This window comes from Tiliqua scincoides, chromosome 5, assembly GCF_035046505.1.
Source record: "Tiliqua scincoides isolate rTilSci1 chromosome 5, rTilSci1.hap2, whole genome shotgun sequence".
In the NCBI taxonomy this organism is placed as follows: domain Eukaryota; kingdom Metazoa; phylum Chordata; class Lepidosauria; order Squamata; family Scincidae; genus Tiliqua; species Tiliqua scincoides.
Genome location: NC_089825.1, coordinates 84,585,876 through 84,607,242, shown reverse-complemented (window position 1 = coordinate 84,607,242; position 21,367 = coordinate 84,585,876). Strand labels below are relative to the sequence as shown.

The 21,367-nt window shown below is 46.0% G+C and overlaps 1 pseudogene; it reads left to right on the top strand.

Moving 5' to 3' along the window:
* Positions 1–13,194: 13,194 nt before the first annotated feature.
* LOC136654856 (5S ribosomal RNA) lies at positions 13,195–13,311 on the top strand (annotated as a pseudogene).
* Positions 13,312–21,367: the final 8,056 nt, after the last annotated feature.

Below are 21,367 nucleotides of genomic sequence, written 5' to 3'. Positions count from 1 at the left end.
TAAAACAACAGGGATACAGTCAAAACAACAATTCGCTCAAATAAAGATGAAATCAAGTCTTGTAAAGACATCCAGTGCTAGTCTGTTGCACTGCAGCAAATCCTTGAAAATGTTTTCTGCCCGCCCCCCCCTTCCTTGGGTTGTAGGAGGTTTCAGGACAAGCTTTTTCAGAGTCAGTTCCTTTGTGAGAAGGACGTACTAGAGACCCTCTTTACAATGAATCCTTAATTTAACAGACATGCTTATTTCTGGATGTTGTCTGCTTCTTTAAAAAATTAGTCACATATGTTAGCTCATGCACATGTGCATTGTCATAAATGCATTTAGATTAACAGACTTTTGGCATTGATGGAACCCTTTCCCTCCATTAGTCCATTAAATCGAGGGTTCACTGTACTGTATGTCTCAGACAGCTTTTGCCACCAAGTTCTTAAGAGCTTCTGATATGCACTGGCCAATCCTATGTAGATTCACACAAGAGTAGCCTGTGAATTCTTGATTTCATATACTATTAGGATCTCAGTTTATCAGGGTCAACTCCTAATTTCCTGGCCCCAGTTTTGGGGAAACTTGGGGAAAGAATTTTGGGGATGCCTTTAAAAGATGTAAACACACACATGTACTAGAATTGTCATCTGTGAAGTCCGTACATTGCCCTCTCCACAAATCTCTAGAAGTTGAATCTCGGAGTGGGGGAAGGATACACCCTTAGTGCACATGGATAGAAATGCACACACATGACCACGAAGGCGCCATGTAGTGTTGTACATTGCTTGGCATTTCATATGTTGGGGTCAATTGGGAATGGATAAGTATAGTAACGTATTATAGACCAAGTTTTTATTTAGTATGACTTTAACTAAAAGAACAGATACCCTCTTTGATTTGAATACTACTACTACTACTACTACTACTACTACTACTACTAATAATAATAATAATACAGTTCATTTCTCGTTATCCGTTCCAGAACCTCTAGTGCAGGGATACCCAAATACCGGCCCGCGGGCCACTTGCGGCCCGCTGGGGGTCCCCATCTGGCCCCCAGGGGGTCCCCCCATCTTCAATGGGCACTGCGCGAGCTCCAGGTCTGGCTTTCCCTCGCTGCCACTGAGCTTCGCACCTGCAAAGCTCAGCGGCAGCAAAGGAAAGATGAGCCCAGCGTGCATGCAGGGCCTTTTATAGTGGGAAAGTAACACAAGACTTACAAGTCTCACGTTACTTCCCACTATAAAAGGCCCTGAGCACACACTGGGCCTTTCTTTCCCTACCTTGCTGGTTGAGGGCTGGTGGGCTGGCTGCAGCACAAGCTGCTGGAGGGAGGGAGGGTGAACAGGTGAGCAGGTGGCTGGCTGGCTGGCCAGCCAGCCAAGTGAGCGGGCAGCCAGCTGAGTGAGGCTGCAGCACAAGTCGCCGGAGGGAGGGAGGGAGGATGGGTGAGTGGGCGGCTGGCTGAGTGAACGGGCAGCTGACTGGCCAGGCTGCAGCTCAAGCTGCCGGAGGGAGGGACGGCGAGTGAGCGAGCGTGCGGGCAGTCGGCCAGCCAACCAAGTGAGTGGGCGGCCGGCTGGTCAGGCTGCAGCACAAGCTGCAACACAAGACACATGGGGGAGGGAGGGAGGATGGGCAGGCAGGCAGCCAGTGTGGGCCAGGCTACAGCACAAGCCGCATGACGGACAGAAGAAGGGAGGGAGGGTGAGGGGGCAGGCGAGCGTGTGTGAGAGTCCTTAAGAACTGGCTGGAAGATCATACCCTTCCTATGTGCGAAAGTCCTTAAGAACTGGCTGGGGGAAGCACCCCCTTTCTAAGTGTGAGAGTCCTTAAGAACTGGCTGGAAGATCACCTCCTTCCTATATATAAAAGTGCTTAAGAACTGGTTTGAATTCATTCATTTATATAAGTTCCCATCCCTGATATAGTCATTTATGTAAATTATGCAAATTTATGCAAATTTGAAATGCAAATTAATTCTTTTTTAATGTCACAATGTCAGACAGATGATGTGGCCCTCCTGCCAAAAATGTTTGAGCACCCCTGCTCTAGTGGATAAAAGAAATCTGTGTATAAAAAAACAATGGAAGAATAGATTTAAAGATGCACTTCCAGGTTTCTTGCCCCTCCATTGCTCCTAATAAGGTCATGTCTCAACATTCACAGGGGTTTGATTCTAGGACTCCCTACTGATACCATAAAATGTGTTAAATAAAAGCAATTTTAAAAAAATTAAAAAGTGTATTCCTTTACAATTGTGGTTTAAAAACAGTTTTTCTTACAGTGGAGGACAGACTGAGCCCAATCCTGAGCTCACCGCCGGGCTCCCGCCCATGCTAGTCCAGCGCCGGCAGGTGCTGGGTTAGTGCCGGGTGGTCGCCCAGCTCCTGCAGCTCGGTGGTCTCCAGGACTGCTGAGCTGCAGAACGGTACAGGCTGGGGACGGGGGCGGGGAGGAGGCATTCTGGCAAGGGGGGAGAGGCGTGCCAGGGGTGAGCGGTAGGCGTGCTGGGGGGAGGGAGGGAGGAGGATCTGCTCCACAGGAACCCAGGCGCTCGTGCAGTGGCGTAGCTAATGATCGTGTAGCCTGGTGTCAAGTTCAAAATGTTGCCCCAGAAGTGATGTCACAATTCGAAGTAACACCATGCCTGGGCTTTTTAAAAAGTGAAAATTGGGAGGAACCCACCTCCTCCCCCCAGCAGCTCACCACCCACTTGCTCTGCTGCTTCCTCCCAGTCAGTGGCATAGCTAAGGCATCTATCTGGTACCGGGGTCAAAGAAGATTTTGTAGCCCCCCTGCATGATAAAATCAAATCTAATTGAGTAAATAAATAAAAAGTTATTGGTTCCATGCTTTATCATTATAACAACAAATTGGCACTCAGAACAATCAGTCTTATAGGTCAGATTGGAGTTAAGCAAATCCACTTTTTGTTCCACAAGCCAGTTGTCTTTTCATTTTCTGGTTAATTGGTCATAACGTTTTAAAGAATACAGATATTCCAGTGGAGTTTGTTGCACTGCATTCAGCATTAAATTACCTTTCCAATGATATATAACATGATGGTATTATTCATACATACCAAGATTTTTACAATTTTGGTCACTTGTGTCAAGCTCGGCTTGTTGCGCCCCTAAAATCTGATGCCTGGTGCAACTGCTACCCCCTGCACCTCCTTAGCTATGCCACTGCGCTCGTGTACGGCTGCGCGCCCTACTCGAGTGCCTTTTCCTAACCATTGTGGGGCTGCTTACCTTACTCGGGTGAAGGGGATGAACGTCCCCTTCTCCTGAGGCGCCTCCCGTGGTAGCACGGGAGGTGCAGGATTCGGCGGCAGCCCTCCTCGGTGCAGCCGAGCCTGGGTGCCCCGGGCAGCTCAGGATTGGGCTGAGAGTCAGCAATTAGAAATGCAAAGAACCTCTTGCTTTTGCCTGGCCCAGCGGAAGAATGGAATGATCACTTGCATGACTGTCTCTACAACAGTAAGAAAAGCAGTTTTTTAAACTGATTTTAAAGAGATGCATTTCCCCCTTTTCCAGGGATCAGCACATTCCTTCTCATTTGCAGTGTTATTCGTGTTGAGTTAAATCTGTGTATATAATATCCGTGTATAACAAGGTTGGATCTGTAATCAAGGGAAGTCTGTTGCAGCATAAAATTTTAAAAAGCTTACAGAAATATGGACTCCAGCAAGGTGTGTGTGGTTGTGCTCTGGCAGTGGTTCTTGGTTTACAAATACACAGACATGGGCTGTTTTCATCAATAATGTAAATTTATGTAAATTTAATTGGACTAATTCCCAAGAAAGTGCTCAAAGCACTGAAGCCTTAGTGTTTGCAAGAAAGGCACATAGGCAGCCCATTGCTAACCTGCGCTAGAACAGGCAGGCCTGTGCTGTATCCAGCACAGGTTTGAAGGTGGAGGCAGCACAACTCAGAGTAAGGGGACTTATGTTCCCTTACCCCAAGTAATGTCACAGCCAACTCAGTGGGGCTACTCGAATCTGCACCAGCGAAATCACGGGCACAGATCCGAGCAACCTGATGTAATTCCAGGGCTACTTGGGAGGGAGTTAGGATATGGCCTAAGTGCTGGAGGCCACTCCCACCCCCCTTGTGGGCCCGGTCCACCCGCAACCTGCCCTCCCTGCACCCTGAAATGCCCCCGTTCCACCCTCCCTTACCTTCCCCAATCCCCTACCCCAACCTTCCAAGGCAGGCACAATTTTACCTGCTTGGGCCAGTGCAGAGGCTTGAAGTGACCTCTACGGGCTGGCGCAGATCCTCACACTGGCCCAGCCAACTCTCCCAGAGGCACAAACGTGCCTTATGGCACATTTGTGACACTCCTGGGTCAGTGCAAGGGACTTGTGCTGACCCAACACAAGGTTGGGATTATGCTCTGAGTTTTTCTTGTGCTCTCTGGGTGAAAATGACCGAATCCTTTGGGTTTATTTTTATATGTATGCACCTAATCAATTTAGGCCCAGTCCTATCCAACTTTCCAGCATTGATGCAGCCCTGCCAATGGGGTATGCACTGCATCCTGCAGATGTGGGGAGTAGTCACAGAGACCTCCCCAAGGTAAGGGAATGTTTGTTCCCTTACCTCAGAGTTGCATTGCCATTACCTTGGTGATGGAAAGTTGGTTAGAATTGCACCCTTAGTTATTTATTTGGAAATTTTATACAGGGCTGGTCCATCCATGAGGCTGAGTGAGACGGTTGCCTCAGGTAGCAGGTTGGTGGAGGTTGTTCCATGAGCCCAGTCACCTCCACTATTTCTCCTCCTCTTGAAAAGGAAAAAGAAGGGTAGGGGGCAGAAGAGGAAGTAAGGAGGAGTAGAGAAAAGAAGAGATTGGAAGGCTAGCCCACGTTCTAGCCCAGGGGTCTCCAAACCCCGGCCCAGGGGCCAGATGCGGCCCACAGCGAGCCTCTATCCAGCCCGCCTCTTGTCCCCTGAAAGCCTCTGGCCCACTCAACTGAACATGACCAGAGCTGTGCTCTGATTGCATCTGGAGGGTATTCTGAGGGCCAGAGAGGCTGAGTGAATGAGCCCACTCATTCATTTATTCATTCATCTAAGTTCCACCTCTATTTATTTAAATTTTATATTTAAATCTTTTTCCGGCCCTCAGCACTGCGCCAGATATTTCATGCGGCCCTCTGGCCAAAAAGTTTGGAGATCCCTGTTTTAGCCAACTGCTCTCCTCTCTTCTCCATTACTTCCTCCTGCTCACTCCTTCTCTTCCTTGTTCAGTCCAAGGAGTGGGAGGAACATGCATTGCCAGGTAAGGAAGGGCATGCAGCCTTGTGCCAGGAGATCTGCAGTTTGCCTAGATTTATTACCCCACTTTCCTAGAGCTCCAATGCACCTTACATCATTAAATTTTTAAAAACCAATTAAAAACAATACTTTCTTCCACAATTCCAGTGGCACAGGTAACCTTCAGGGATGGTACTGGATTTCATATTTTAGCCTTTGGGCATTTGGTCAGAGCTTTTTCATCTGCATCAGTCTCTGGAAAGGCAGGTTAGTTATGATGAGTTACTCCAGATTACATACTGCATGTGAAAAGGATTTTGTGTACAGTACATGGAATTGGATTTTGTATGTGAAAAACCAAAGTTCAGGTCATTGCTTGGCTGTAAAGCTCACTAGGTTGCCTTGAGCAAGTCCTTTTTAGACTCAGCCCTGTCTTACAGTGCTGTCATGAGAGAAAGAGGCAAGACCTCTAAACAACAGCAGCAACCCTGAGCACTCTTATAGGGGAGTAAGCCCCACTGAACACAGTGGGATTTATTTTTGAGTGAACATATATCAGATTGGGCTGCTGAATGCATTTGGACAGTACCAATGGAGGCAGCTAAACTTTAATCATGCATAAGACCTCAGAATTAATGTAATGAATAGCCTCCCTTGTCACAGTCTGAAATGGCATCTTATTGGACGTGGTGTTTCAAGACAGCGCAAACATGTGATGTGAAGCTACCCTTCTATCAAATCATAGCCTGGTGCTATCTGTCCTCCAAGACCTCAGACGGTCCTCCAAGACCTCAGGCTGGGGTTTTTTCCAACCCCTGATTCCTGAGATCCTTTTAATTGGAGAGGCTGGGGATTGGGAAGCCGGAGCTTCGTGCATGCAAGACATGTACTTTACCACTGCAGTGACATCCCTACCCTTATGAAATTGCACTTCTTGTGGCTCTCTTTCAGATGCATTTTAAATGCATTGCCTGAGCCAAGGATTAGGAAGGGTGAAAGCAAGTCTCATACTTCACAACCATAAGGCGTCATCTTTCTACTTCGCACTCTTCAGTGGTTGAAGAACTCTGATCTGTTGTCTTGTGGGTGATCAGAGTCCTGCCTCATGCACATGCACACACATGGACTCCGCCCACATGCGGTTGTTTGTTGACCAACCAATCCAGGTGTCCTGTTCTGACCTCCCCTCCCCCCCCCAGTTTATGAGCCATTCATGTAGTGTTGTTAATGACTGAGTTTTATTGGTACCAGCATGCATGCAAAACAGGTCAGGCAAGTGCATTTGAAGTGCCTTTTTTTAAATCTTTACTTCTTCCCCTGGTGGCCTGGCACGAGCAACCCTTGGGGAGCTGATCACTTTATACATTTCAGTCTTCTGCACTTTGGCGTCGTCCAAAGTCTGCCCAACTCCCTTTGCCAGCTTCTTTCTTATTTTCAGCCGCTGTCAGAAAGAAAACACTGTGGTTAAGTGGAGAGGTCTGCAAGTCAAATGGCTTGGTCAAAATTACCTGGAATCCCTTGAACTATTAGTCCCATCCTACTCTCTGCCAACAATTAACACAGTTGCCCAGCAATCTGCTATTAAAGCAGCCGCTGTTGCAGAACCCAGAGTCAAAGCTTCAAAATATTTTAGGTTTCTAATCCTGAGAGTGGTGGAAAAAAAACTACAGCGAGGGAGGTTTATGTTGAGTTATAGAAAGAAGACTGCCTTAGGGTAAAGATATTCAGAAGCACCCTCTGTGTGTTAAACCTAAATCTACCTTTCCCTTTCAGGACAGAGTCTGGGGCGTGGGGGTGGAGAACAGTTCTGCAAGTCTTGCTCCCCAATCAACTGGGGGTGGGTTAAACCAGTCTCCCCAAGAAATTTTTATCAAGAAATCTCTCTCATTCTGGGACAATTTTTCATTTTACCAAATAGTGTCCTCCCTCTTAAAACAGTGAATGAGCATTCATGGGGTTTAAAACAAAACAAAATGCAATAGCCACTGATTGGGTGGCCATCTGTGAATCTATCTCTTGAATATATCTGAGATAGCTGCCATTCCATGGCTATAAGTATCACAATTGTATGAAATTGCACGAAGAAATATTTCCACTTTTCTTTTTAGCCCAGTCAAGATCCATACTGGGAACTTTCAGAAAGGTCCTTGGCCATACCCCAGCCAGGTAGTGCGCTTCGGTAGGAAAGTCAGACTGAGAAATGGAAAATCAAGAACTTCTTTATTAATGGCTTGCCATAGGTAAGGTGTTGGGCTCACTGGAAAGGCAGAGGGGGTCCTGACTAGGGCAACAATGCTTACAATTTGCAAATTCGGGAACACTGCTATCAAGGGAGGGATTGGACTAGAAGGGAAATCCCATCCTGGCACATTGGTTCTGTCCAGGATTCACTGGCTAGATTGGCAGAAGTATGGGAAGGGAGTGCTGTGTTGCGCCTACCTGTAAAGAGGTGAGGCAGGAACTGGTTAACCAAACCCTTCTGGGCATCACTGAGGTCGTCTGGCCATTCTTGTCGGCTGATCCTCGCAAAGCTCCTCATCGGCACCTCATCTGCTTCCCGCACAGCCTTCCCTTGGTGTGATACGGATACGGATCTTGAGAGGCTGACTCCTATGAGAGTGCTGACCAGCAAGCAAGCAAATACCTTGGTATGCATTGTCTGAAGGGGGATATTAAGAGGAGGTTAGGAGATTTGTCCAGCATCCTGTTACAGCTCCCCTCCCAGCCTCCACACCAAGCTCTCGCCATGCTCATTTTCATCCACCACCCACCAGTCGAATGATTGGTGTGGTTTCTTCCAGTTTTCTTCCTACTGGCTGCCCTGGTCACCTGCAATAGAAGCCCTGTGCATCACAGGTGTGCTTGGGAGGAATTAATGTTTTCTGCTCCTCAATCCTAGCATCTCCGGTGCCTCTTTAACTGCCTTTGAATGAATGAACCATGCGCAAGACAAGTGGACAGGGTGTAAAATAAATCAGGAGCAACTAATTACAGAAGTTCAAGTCAGATCCTTGGAATTGTCTTACTGGATCCAACCACAAATGTCTGGTGCTTCTATTTTTTTTAGGCTGTTGAAGTGTGTAAGTGTGAGTGTGAGAGAATTGAACATTGTATGGGGAAGTACATGAGCATGCAAAATGGTGAATGAGAAGACCTTGAGGCTACTTGGAGGTTTAAAAAAATTCTCACTCTCCTACCCTCAGATACAGTCATGGAAAAATCATTCAAATATCAAGAGTCTCCAAAAATCCCCAAAGAATGAAGGAACTAAATAGGACTTCTCTGTAGTATCACAGGTGTCAGGATTCAATGGAAGCCCCTGATGCTATCTGGTCAAAATCGGTTGTGACATTGTTGCACTCCTATAATACTTTCCTGGGTTTAAGTGCCATTGAGAGCACCGGGACTTACTTCTGAGTAGATACACCCAGAATTGCACTATAAATTACATTGAAATCAGTGGAACACATTCATTGCAATTAACTAGAGTCTTATTGCTTTGAATGGGATTCAGTGACGACAAACTGGCTTGGGGGCACCATCTTCAATCTTGCAGCTGGATCAACTGGGGTTGTCTGCTGCCCAGTTCAACAGAGAAGTGTTGTCATTTATATTCAAAACTAGGTGGGTGATTTTTCCTCTCTTTCTGATTCTTAGCACTTCCTATTCTGCTTTCATTCAGAGTTCTTTTAAGGGACCTCTCTGTTCCATTAAAAACTTCTCCTAAATGTCCTATATCTTGGGAATAGCGTGGGAGATAAAAACCAATAAATACTGTAGTGTTTTATTTAATTGAATTTTTAAATGGTTCTATTCCTGAGGGCTCACAGCAGGTAATGCATAATATACACATAGTACACAATATGTATTGCCCCATATTGTATAATATATACACTACTTAGCAATGCACAATTAGAACAATTTTTTTGAAGAAAAAAAGTGTATTCCCTCCTAAGTTTCCAAAGGTAGACATGCATTTTAAATCACATTTCAAAAAGCAAAAGAGTAAACCTTACAATGAATTGGTACAGGGAGAAAAAATGGGAAATGCAAGAGGGAGGTGATTGGAGAAGTTATTCCTAAAGAAGGAGGGCAAGAAAAAGGCTAGCTTGACGGGTTACTTCTTACCTGTCCAACTCCACTGTCAAATCAGTGCTGCAGTTTCAACAACAGGATGTTCTCTTGGTTTCTCCTAACACAGAAAGCTGCCTTTTAAAGAGGTGAGTTGGGTTTGCTCCACCCCTTTAGGAACAGCTCCTTCAACCATCCTTATTTCAGAACCACTTCCTTTATGCCAGTGGCATTTGGTTTGCTCAAGTGGGACAACGTCACCCACCTGCTCCTCCTCCATTTTTAATGGTTCCTGGATGAAAGCTGACAGCTGGGTCTACTGATAACCAAAGGTAACTAGGAGAGCAACCAATATTTATCCATGGGATTCTTTGGAGGAGAGATTGGGAGATGATGGCATAGGACAATTTCAGAATGAACTGCAGGCAAACCTCAGCCAATCAGTTTCTTCCTCTTCAACTTTCTCATTTCTTGTCTTTTGCATTCCTTCTGTTTTCCTGTGACATTGCCTGTGACATCTATTAAAGGAGAGGAAAAAGAAGAACCTGGATAAGGTTTCTTGGTGGCTATTAGAAGGTTGGTTTGGACACAGAGACTTGCTATTGCTGGCCATTCCAGAATCTATCAGTGTTGAAAAATAAATCTGTGTTGTACTGTGAATGGTGATACTCAAAACATTTTACAGTACAAAACTGTACCAAGCTGCATGAGTTAGGTCAAGAAGAAACCTTACAGGAAACAAAGTACCCAAAGAAGTCAATATTTCCTTTATTTTATGACATTTGTCTACTGCTTTTCAACCATGATGGTTCTCAACACAGTTTGCAGTAGCAAAATAAGCAGATCTCTTATTTCCCTCATAATAATAGGTCTGGAATATCCAGTATTGTCAATGATGATCTTGTCACCTAGTGACAAGGCTTCTGGCTCTGCTTCCTTGCAAGGTGGTTGCAACAACAAAGGATATGGTGGAGGCAGATGTTTTTCCAGAATTCTCTCTCCAGTCAAACAGGTGTTCCTACTGCCATTCACTGTTGTCCTCTCTGCTCATGCCTCCCACTGCCCATGCCCCCAAAACTCCAGTCACACCATCCTTCCCCACCATTGTTGGGGAGCAGCAGATACAATAGACAACAGAGCGGGCAAAGTGAAGTTCAGGGTTGTGTGTATCATTCTGTAGCAAGAAAATCAGCATTCTGCAATTCTGAAATAATCTAAATAGATGGCTCAATTATAATATGTGGACAGGCAACTCAACATGCAGACAAGTGAAATGCAACTCCAAGCGAGGGTTGAGACACCAATCAATCCTCCAACTTTTCAGAAAAGACAACAGAGTATGAAGGGTGAAGGGTCCTGTGTAATAGTTTGTACTGGACCCAGAGAAATAACGCTTGCACGTTGCCCCTAAATACTGCTATCTTCCTCGGCCCCCACTTCTACCACCTCTTTTCTGTGAGGCTTTCTCAATCGCTGCCCACACCTTTTCATGCCTATCTTTCTGGCTATGAGGGCTAGTAACTTAAAAAAAGCTGTGATTCTTAATCTACTGAATTATGTAATGCACATGCAGTAAGGGCGTATGCACAAGACACATTCCTTCAAATGGCTTTCTTATAAGTAAGTGTGACAGAAAGACAGGCTTTTCACCATGTAGCCCCCAAGAGGCATGTCAAGGTAAAATAGCCTCTGTGTGTAGACACACATACAAAGCCGGTTCATTTTGCCACAAAGGGAAAGTGTATTTTAACAAGTGTTTGAATAACAAAGTATCCTGGTCTGAGTAGACAACAACAAAAAAGATTTAAGTGAAAACCAAGGACACTCCAGCATACATTAAAATAAATTAAAGAAAAAGAACAATTCAAATACAACAGCCATGATGAGACATAAGGAAACAGCAACAAAATGTACCAGTGACTCAAAAGAAGTCACAAGCTGATAAAAGCCTCTTTGAAGTCATAAGTGGCATGGACAGACCTCAGCCACAAGTATTCTCTGCTTCAGATGAAGTTTGTTTTTCAGATGCAATTCTTTGATTGTCCTTCCATTACAGTCTCCACTTCTATTTCTCCATCCTTCATTGTAGCACAAAATCATTCACTGAGAGACAGATATATATATAATTAGAGTGTCTACCTGCTGCCGTAAAGGCCATTAAGAAAGCAGCAGTGGGAAGTGGGCCTCCGAATATCCGTCATGAAACACAATAAATTCTCCATTTGGTGCCTTCTCTTTTTTTCTGCCCTGGTTTCCTGAAATCATCTGCTGGGCTGAGCCTCCCTCGTCTTTCAAGGCTCGAAGAGACAAACATGGACGCCTCAGATATTCGGTGCACTGTATGAATATGCATGAAAACCTCTGCTGTAAGGCAGTGGCCTCACAAAAGCTGAGTAATCAAGGCATTCTGGGAAGTGATCATTTGGTACACTGAATGCTACACTAAACTATTTTGGGCATGACAAAAGGGTGTGTGTGTGTGTGTGTGTGTGAGAGAGAGAGAGAGAGAGAGAGAGAGAGAGAGAGAGAGAGAGAGAGAATGTGCAATTGACTTGTGTTTCCTGCACCTCGCACTTCAACTTTTTTGGATATCTATGTATAGACCATTGTTACAATCCAATCTTGTCAGTGGCAGTGCTGCTGGGTGCAGCACACCGAAATGGCAACTGCAGTATCCAGCAGGTCCCTCCACGGCTGCCAGAGTCCTCCTCAGGGGAAAGGGACTTTTGTCCCTTTCCCCTCCGAGTAAGGGCACAGGGGCTGTAATGGGTCTCCTCCAGTCTACGCCAGCTATTTTGCTCCGTATTGGGCTTTTCAGCATAAGAGCATAGGATACAGTGGAGTAGGGCTCCACCAGTCCCACCCCTTGCCCCATAATGCCTCCCCTCCTGCCCATATACCCCACACCACCGTGTGGTTGTGCACCTTATCAAGGGTGCTCCCCTGGTGTCAGCCTCCCACAGGAGCTCAGCGCCAGTGCTGGGAGAGTATACAATTGGACCAGTATCTACATTGTTGGCAACCTTCAGTCTCGAAAGACTATGGTATCGCGCTCTAAAAGGTGGTTCTGGAACAGCGTCTAGTGTGGCTGAAAAGGCCAATTCAGGAGTGACAATCCCTTCCACACCGGGAGCAAGTGTAGTCTGTCCCGGGTCTGTCTCCCTGGCTATGGGCCTTCCTTCTTTGCCTCTTTGCCTCAGTCTGTTGGCCAAGTGTCTCTTCAAACTGGGAAAGGCCATGCTGCACAGCCTGCCTCCAAGCGGGCTGCTCAGAGGCCAGGGTTTCCCACCTGTTGAGGTCCACTCCTAAGGCCTTCAGATCCCTCTTGCAGATGTCCTTGTATCACAGCTGTGGTCTACTTTTACTAATACAGTTGTTTACTAATACAGGTGTTCCCCAGTATCTGCAGATCCAGCATCCACATTGTTAACCTTCTGGATTTATTTCGCGTGGATCCCCAGTACCCACGGTTTCCGATATCCACATGTGGTGGGGGTGTTCTTGCGAATACCAGGGCACACCTGTATTGACTCTATTCTTTTTTCCTTTCTTCTTTTTTCTTTTGTGTTTATAGTTTTTATAATCCATATTGTTTCACAATTTTATTATTGAATTATGTTATTCAGTAATAAAGAAAATTAAAAAAAAAAACACTTCTCCAGCCCTTTCAAAAGTGATCTTCAAAATCAATCTTTGCTCCTTCTGCTCTCCTTGCTTACTGTTCCGTCTAAAACTGCCCTCCTTGCTCACTGTTCCGTCTAAAATGGCCCTTCTTGCTTACTGTTCCATCCAAAACAGCTCTGTGAAACTGGACAGCCCGCAGCATCTATGTGGCTGAAACATTCTGGTCAAAGGCTAAGGTGTGCATGACAGCAACTGTTAACCTGCACATGCCCAATCTCATCTGATCTTGGAAGCTAAGCAGGGTCAGGCCTGGTTAGTACTTGGATGGGAGACCCCCTGGGAATACCGGGTGCTGTAGGCTTATACCATAGTCTTTTGAGACTGAAGGTTGCCAACCAAGGTGTGCATAAAATACAGTGTGCCTGAAGCACAGTTGTCCCTCCATATCAACAGTCCTGGTGTCTGTGGATTCCACCATCCATGGATCCATGGATCCTGGGACTGCCGACTGCAGTTCAGTCTCTGGCATTCTTGGAAGCCACTTCTGGGTTGTGCCAGGGCCCATGATCCCCTCCCTTGGTTCTGGTGCATCAGATGCATTCTGGGATGCGAATGGGCAAAGGACGTGGCTTCTGGGAGCACCAGACCGCCCTGCAGCCAGCGCAGTTTGCAGCACTAAGGTTGGGAATGCTTTAAAAAAAACCTGCTTTTTTATTTTTTAAACACGAACTTGACCATCCATGGATTTTGGCATTTGCGGGGGGGGGGGGGGGTCCGGGAACAGAACCCCCGCATGCCAAAAGTCCACTGTAGATTATTTGCTGGCAGTACTGAGCCAGACTGCTGAACTCCTGGATGTTACAGCCCAATACGAACCAGTGCTGGTGCATGACCCACTCTGTGTCTTACACTGGCTAGGAGTAGGGGAGTAGGCTGGAGGTCTCCTTGGAGTAAGGGGACATTCATCCCCTTACCCAGGTTTAAGCCCAGCCTGTGCAATGGTGTTACTTGGATCTGCGGCAGCAGAATTGCTGGGCAAATCCGAGAGGCCCCGTGTCGAGCTATTAAGCCCAGGAGGGGGAATAAGATAGTGTGCGTTGCTGCTATCGATCCCACCCCCTCCCAGACCTGATCCACTCCTACCCTGCCTTCCCATTCTCTGCCCCTGTTTCGCCCCCTGCCCCAGAGCAGCCCGCCTGGAGCTTACCTGCTCTGTCAGGCACTGCTCTGGCTCATAGGCCTTCCAGCCAGTGTTACAGGGTGTCATGAACAGGCTTTAGGGCACATTTGTGACACTCTTGGCCCTCGAAGAGGTCGCTGTGCCAGTGCCCTAAGTCATTAGGATTGCGCTGTTAAAGTAAGGAACTATTGGGCACAAATTCATTAGGAAGTATAGCCACTATTCTATAGAAATAACTTTTGTATAGAGTGGATGGCCAAATCTGACTAAAGGGAGAGCTGTGAGAATTTGGACACCTACTTCCTTCAACTTGGGAATTATTTTCAAAAAACTTTTTTAAAAGGGCTGTAAAGCAGTGCTTCTCAAACTCTGGGTTGGGACCCACTAGGTGGGTCCCCATTCATTTCAATTTTTAAAAAATATATTAGACTTGCTGTTACCATGCTATCTGACTGCATTTGGGGAAATGTTGCAGCCCTGTACTTCTAATAGGTTACTATGTATATGCTCTCAACAATGAATAGTCAATGGGGCTTACTCCTGGATAAGTGTAAATAGGACTGCAGCCTTTGGGATGCTTGGGGTATGTTTTTTTAAACAGCTTGGAAGGGTTCTCCTTTATTTTAAATAAATTTTTAAACTTGTACTTATTGCAAACTTCTAATTTACTTAATTGATTTGTTTTTCTCCTCTTGGCAGGGTATTAAAAATTTTCCTGCTTGATGATGTCACTCCCAACCATGACGTCACTTCCAGGTTAATGACATCACTTCTGGTGGGTCCCAACAGATTGTCATTGTAAAAAGTGGGTCTTGGTACAAACCACTGCTCTAAAGGGTTCTAACTTCCAGATAAACAAACTCAAACTTTGTATTCCCAAATCAGCTAATCTAGAATTATGTGTCAAGTATATGGACTGTAATCACTGTTCTGTGGTTGAAAGCAAGCCCTGAAGATTTCCTGGGGTGATTAAAGACTGATCCTTCCTTTCTTAGTATTAGCATGGGAAACATTGCCCTAATTCCTCTGTCTTGAAACCATTCTAGACTTAGGGTACAATCCTAACCCCTGACATAAGCACTGACATAAGGGCAATGAAGCTCTAACGTAAGGGAACAAACATTCCCTTACTTTGAGGAGGCCTCCGTGAGTGACACCCAACTGCAGGATGCAGCACATGTCCCATTGGTACCACTATGCCAGTGTTGGAAAGCACTGACATAAGGGGTTAGGATTGCGCCCTTAGCCTCATAAATATGGGCCAACTCTTGATGCCCCATCGACATGACTTCTGTCAGACTGGCAGTGTCTAGATCAGTGATTTTCAACCTTTTTCATCCCACAGCACACTGAAAAGGTACTAAAATTGCCAAGGCACGCCATCAGTTTTTTTTACAATTGACAAGGCACACCAAACTGTCCGTGGGGACTCACATCCTCCAATGGCCCTACTAATAAATGACTCTCCCCCTAAACTCCCATGGCACACCTGCGGACCATTTGCGGCACACCAGTGTGCCATTGCACAGTGGTTGAAAATGGCTGGTCTAGACCTAGTCAACAACCAGTTTTTCTAGGGGACCAGGTTGAGGAGATGATGGAGGATACAGCCATTTCTTCACCTACCCACCCCTTTTATCTTGGACTGAGAACTGAGGGGAAGGCAGGCATTTAGTATCTTTTAGGGGGCTAATTCTGGTCCTGGGCTACCTGTTTCTGTGGCTGTCACAAAGGGACACATATTCTCCATGGTTTTTGTTTGTTTCCCAAACATTGGCCTGTGACATCCGACCATCCTGGGGGATGGTAGGACCTGCGTGTTAGCCCATTAAGCTGTTCTTTAAACAAACATTTTCTTTCTTGGGGATAATTGTGATTTGAACAGTAAGGGAAACAGGCAGATTGATAGGAAAGCAAGCTCGTTAGACCTATCAAGGATCATTCAACACTCAGCTCTTCTGACAGGAACACAATTTATTCTATCATTACTGGGCAATCAAGATGAGACGTGCTTTTTCTGCTGACTAAAGTCAAGTGTCTGATTGCCCTTGATTTATTACTTTCCACTAGGATACCTTTTGTGATTATACATGCAGCTTCTGGGGCAGATGAGGCAGGACGGCTGCAGGCACGCCCACCCTGACCCATGCTATTTCTTTAGCGGGCAGAAGTGCAACTAGTGGAGAAGCTCTTCATCAGTGTCTTCTACAAGTAGAAGAGCCGGTGCGCTACTTCCACTGGTTAAAGTTACATGTCTATTTGCACATTCCAATCATAGGCACATAAAACATGCTGAATTTCTGTGTTTCTGTGCATACAACTGCATGAGCCTCAGAACCTTGATGGGGGGGGGAATGTACATGTTAGAGGTATCTTGTCAGGACAAAATAACTTAAAAAAATTTTTTTTTAAAGAGCAAAATCAGTACACCAGACTGAAGCCATAGAATTTGCAGCCTATCTGAAAATCTCCCATTTATTTTGTTAAGTTCCTAGGTCAGCAGTTTCTAAGCTTTGTCACTCCTAAGGGCAACTAGCAACTAAGGGCGGTGTAGTGATTTGGGTGGTGGACTTAGACCTGGACGTTCCAGGTTCAAATCCCCCCTTAGCCACGAAGCTTCCTGGGTGACCTTGGGCCAGTCACTTTCTCTCACCTACCTCACAGGGTTGTTGTGAGGACAAGAAGGAGGGGAGCAGTTGTGCACACCGCCCTGAGCTCTTTGGAGGAAGGGCGGTATAAAAATGTGAAAAATAAATAAATAATAAACTATTCTGGTTTGCTTTCTGTGGACACTTTAACAAATCTTTTGGCAGTTATGTGGGAGAGAACTTGAAAGGTTCCTCACCCAATTTACTTCCCACTCTGGAACTGCTTCTCCCCCTACCCCCGCTCCATTCATCTGCCTACAGTTCTTTGACATTTCCATTGCAAGCACCTGTGCTGATCAAGAGACATCCTGTTTTTCAGTGTAAGTTTTAAAGCAGAGCATCATGTCACCATCGGGTAGAAGCTGCTAAGGCATTTCTATCTACTCAGCATTTCCCTCTGTTGCTTTCATCATGCAGGGAACACAAGGAACACTGGTGGTCCTTTACTGACAGTTTAAAAAAAAGAAAAAGCAGCATCTTCCCTTCCTGCCTAGATGAATCCCTCAAGTTGAGACAGAAATGCTCTGGAAACAGTATGCAAGGAGCACCCTCGTGTGTTCACACTATTGTACTGCAATAATTGCAGGTAGAATTTGGTGCTCTTCTGAGCGCAGACTTTGAAAGTGCAAGGTGCCTGGGACTGAAGGAACTACTGTGCACACTTCCACACTAAGCCTGCAATTCTAGTCATACATTCACTAGGATAGTGATTCTCAAGTGTTTTGCACCGGGACCCACTTTTTAGAATGAGAATCCGTCAGGGCCCACCACAAGTGATGTCATGACCAGAAGTGACATCATCAAGCAGGAAAATTTTTAACAATCCTAGACTGCAATTCTACCCACACTTACCCAGGAGTAAGTCCCACTGACTATCATTGTTAAAAGCACATACGTAGTAGCCTGTTCAAAGTGCAGATCAGTAACCTTTCCCCCAATACAGTCACAGACCATGGTGGCATCAAGTCTAATATATTAAAAATAAAATACACATTGAAATGAGTAGGAACCCACCTGAAATTGGCTGCAACCCACCTAGGTGCGACCTACCTAGGACCCACAGTTTGAGAAACACTGCACTAGGGAGTCCATTTCACATAACCTATCTGGACTTCTGAGGAAATTCACTTAGGGTCATAGTGCATATCCCCTCCTTCTTTCTGATATTCTTAAACTTCTTTTTGAAGACTTCAGGCGCAATCCAGAAAAATACAGGAGGGTCGCAAACGTGTCATAAGGCACATTTGTGCCTCCTCGTGAGTTGGCAAGGCCGGCGCACAGAGGTGCACCAGCCTGCGGAGGCTGTCACAAGCCTCCGCGCCAACAGAGGGACCAAGTCTTGCGTTAGCCAAGCTTGGCCAATGCAAGACTCTGGAGTGGGCAGGAAGGAAGCTGGAGGAAGGCATTGGGGCAGGGGGAGAGTGGGTGGTGGGCAGCCCCGGGGTGGGGAGTGGGAGGCGGGGCTGGGGGAGGAGGCACGAGGAGACCCAAAGGTGCCAGGGTGCCTTACCCAGAGGTAAAGGGAAAAGTTTGGGCCCCTATTCTGCACTGGATGCAGTGCAAGCCTCTTGGCTTGCCTGTTCCAGCGGAGGATGGGATTGCACCCAGATTACCTCAAGCCAGAGTACTAGATTTCATGAGAAACCTAACAAACGCAGAGTGGGGTGGGCAGATTTCCAGCTTCTGTGATCCACTTTTAAAAAAAACTCAAATACCTACTAGCCAAAAAGACCCGAAACGGTGGCAGAGAGCTGAATCAATTAGTGCAGTACAGTATTAATTTTGTTGATAGTTTGGAAACCAACTGCTTGCTGTAAGATATAATTTCTCACTGAGTCATGTTGTTTTCATCTTATAGAAAATTTTATTTTGTTATCCTTTGGATGTTTGGGATTTCAGAATGAAATAGTTCCAAGGCTACTTGCAAAGTCAGTTGAAATTTCCTTTTAGAAAACACAAAATCTTTTCAAAGACCTACCTAACATGAAGTCACACACACCCCGCCAAATAAGGGTAAATCAAACTAAACATAATGGTAGGTGGCAGGGCCTCTGGGAGGAATTTTATCAGGGGGGTACACATTTTCTTTTGAGCTCTTCCCAAAGGGGTGGGGAAGGGTGAAAGAGCAGGGGAGAGTGCAAGAGGGTGGCCACAACAAGGGTGTGAGCAGGTGGGCAGGAGTTGGGAGGAAGCAAAAGAGGACAGAAGAAGTGTTGCAACAGCCAGAAAAGTCTTTGGAGCCCAGGTCTACTGGGCTTCCCAATGCAGAGCCCAGGTCCACCCACCTGCACAGTGTCAGAAGCTAGATACAGTAATACGGAAAACCAGACACATTCCTAAGTCTTTCTAAAATCTTTTCACTATAGAAAATATGGGCAGAATGGGGAGGAGACGGGTGGGGGAAAGGGTTGTGGCTGGCAGGGGGTGGTATCTGCTGCAGTAGTGCCACCAATATCCCCCTTCCCAACCTTGATCCACCTTCCTAGGACTACTCAGACTTGTGCCAGTTACAGCTGGCACAGGTTCAAGTAAACCTGGTGAGTTGGCAAGGGCTTACCCCGTGGCAAGGGAACAAATCTTCCCTGAGGAGGCCTTTGCATCTCAAAACCCCAAGATGCTGCACATGCTCCGTTGGCATGGCTGCATAAGCAAGTGGGGAGTTGGGCAAGCTTGGGCTGCCCATCTTCTTAGCTACTGTGTAAGATGGTTAAAACAGAAGTATATTTATATGAAGCAATCAACATGAATGAAAGCATAAATTCTGTGGGTATACAATAAATAGGCAAACAGCTGCAAGAAAAGACACTGTGCTGGAGTGAAGAGGGACAGTTACTCTCCCCCTGCCAAATATAAGAGAAGCACTGCTTGAAAAAGTGCCTTTTTGCCCAGTTGGTACAAAAATCCACTCCTTCACGCAGCAAAGTTCAGATACAACAGCCAACACTGTGTTTGTGGCAAACAAATCAGAATCCGATTGGCTTTCTGATGTTAATAGCAAAAAGAAGGTGGAAAAAAAAGGAAGTGTGCTAATAGACTCTAGGCATTAAACAATGAAAAAGAGATCAATGAACAAGCCACTAGGCTGCATATGGCACCTTTAGGGAAGTATTAACAAGCAGTCACTCACTGAAGAATGACGCACACAGTGAATGAAGTGCAGATGTAATAGATTATAGAATGGGAAGTCAGTCCATCTAGAAAAAAAATCAAATAAATCTCTATGTGGATGCATTGCCAAGCTTTCCCAACTGCACACTGGTCAAATATTTGGAGAGAAACATATGGGCACCTTGAGTAACCTCTGTCCTCAGAACTCATGCAACATGTATCTTCATGCATACTGTTTCAGACAGATTAGTATTTGATGCTTGGCCAATTTCAGGTACAGGTTCCCATTCAATTTTTATTTTTAATCTGTTAGACTTGATGCTACCATGGTATGTGGCTGCATTTGGGGGAAATGTGACAGATCCATACTTTTAACAGGCTATTCATGTTGGCAACCTTCAGTCTCGAAAGACTATGGTATCGCGCTCTGAAAGGTGGTTCTGGAACAGCGTCTAGTGTGGCTGAAAAGACCAATTCGGGAGTGACAGTCCCTTCCACACCGGGAGCAAGTGCAGTCTGTCCCTGGTCTGTCTCCCTGGCTATGGGCCTTCCTTCTTTGCCTCTTTGCCTCAGTCTGTTGGCCAAGAGTCTCTTCAAACTGGGAAAGGCCATGCTGCACAGCCTGCCTCCAAGCGGGCCGCTCAGAGGCCAGGGTTTCCCACCTGTTGAGGTCCACTCCTAAGGCTTTCAGATCCCTCTTGCAGATGTCCTTGTATCACAGCTGTGGTCTACCTGTAGGGCGCTTTCCTTGCACGAGTTCACCATAGAGGAGATCCTTTGGGATCCGGCCATCATCCATTCTCACAACATGACCGAGCCAACGCAGGCGTCTCTGTTTCAGCAGTGAATACATGCTAGGGATTCCAGCTCATTCCAGGACTGTGTTGTTTGGAACTTTGTCCTGCCAGGTGATGCCAAGGATGCATCGGAGGCAGCGCATGTGGAAAGCGTTCAGTTTCCTCTCCTGTTGTGAGCGAAGAGTCCATGACTCGCTGCAGTACAGAAGTGTACTCAGGACGCAAGCCCTGTAGACCTGGATCTTGGTATGTTGCGTCAGCTTCTTGTTGGACCAGACTCTCTTTGTGAGTCTGGAAAACGTGGTAGCTGCTTTACCGATGCGCTTGTTTAGCTCGGTATCGAGAGAAAGAGTGTCGGAGATCGTTGAGCCAAGGTACACAAAGTCATGGACAACCTCCAGTTCATGCTCAGAGACTGTAATGCATCTGATGTATATGCTTTTAACAATGATAGGAAATGCAACTTACTCCTGGATAAGTGTGGGTAGGATTGCAGCCTAGGATTGTTAAAAATTTTCCTGCATGATGATGTCATTTCTGGTCATGACATTACTTGTGGTGGGTCCTTCCTGATAGATTCTCATTCTAAAAAGTGGGTCCCGGTGCAAAATGTTTGAGAACCACTGCCCTATAGAATACTGGACCATTCAAAAGCCAGACACTTAGAGGTACCTGCAGATCTTC